Genomic DNA, 1,225 nt, shown 5'->3' on the forward strand with positions numbered 1-1,225 from the left:
CCAAACTCTGGACAATTACATTACGTTTTAGGGGCCTGACTCATTCTCACAAGATAAATCACATTTTTTCTCAGGCCAGGGAGGTTACAATGACTGGCCAGTGAGTAACACTTGGCTGTGTACAAAGCTCTTTCCTAGACAGAAAGTGACATTGAAACTTAGGACTTAAGTCAATAAAAGGCTGAACCTTGAGGTTGGGAGTGTGCACCAAGTCCATTGCTGAGAAAGTTATGTCTACTTAAGTTGCTTCAAGCTCTGACCTTGAATTAGCAATAAATACCTGAGAAAATGACCTCATGTATTTGTCTCTAGGGGAAACCAGTTTGCTCTGAAGTCTAAAATTAGCTGTCTTTGTAACAGAGAATACTATTACTTTCCTATGCCAGTCTGAGTAATGTCAAACATCCTAGCGTTATTTCTACTCAGCAGAAATCACCTTCCTGACCATCCACAGCTAAATGTGTCCACAGTGGGTGGAGTTTATATATGAGATAAACACAGGCAGTAGGAAAGCACCCACAGCTGTTGTAGGTGAAGGAATGCAGCAGCACCTGAGAGACCAGAGCCAGAAGCAACCGGTCATTTACAGCCTGTAACTCCATGGCTTTGCCAATTGGGGCTCCCCATCATGGTCTGGTGGGTCAACCTGCTGAACACTAGCTGTCACCTGCTGTATCCCATGGCCTCCTGCACAGGCAGAAGGTTGCTGAGGATAAAGAGAGGTGTGGAAGGAGCACACACAGACTGGTAGGGCCAGGAGGTGGTGGCGCACGTCTTTAAACCCAGCCCTCAGGAGGCAGAGGCAGGCGGACCTCTGTGAGTTTGAGGCCGGCCTGGTCTATAAAGTGAGTTCCAGAAAAGTTGGAGCCGTTCTACAGAGAAACCGTCTGGCAGGATGGAGCACTAGGCAGATGGATGGAAGACACAAAGATGAAGGATGAAAGCAAGTGTGGACGGATGAAAAGACAGTTGGAGGGTGTGAAGGTGGCGAGATGAAGCGGGTAACACTGGCTGGATGGGCGACTGACTTCATGAAAGTAGGAATGAGCAAGTTGGAAGGTTTTGTTTGATTGACATTTCCTTGCTATGCTAAGGCAGCTCTCAGCCCCTGGGACTTCATGTATGTACTATCACACTGACCAGCTAGAATTACTAAGGAAACGATGGAGTGGCTGGGTGAACATGAGAAAGATCTCCCTCAACTGTGAACACTGGATGCTTCAGG

This window comes from Microtus oregoni, unplaced genomic scaffold (assembly GCF_018167655.1).
Source record: "Microtus oregoni isolate MIOR12 unplaced genomic scaffold, Mior012 000000F_ref0000247, whole genome shotgun sequence".
NCBI lineage: Eukaryota > Metazoa > Chordata > Mammalia > Rodentia > Cricetidae > Microtus > Microtus oregoni.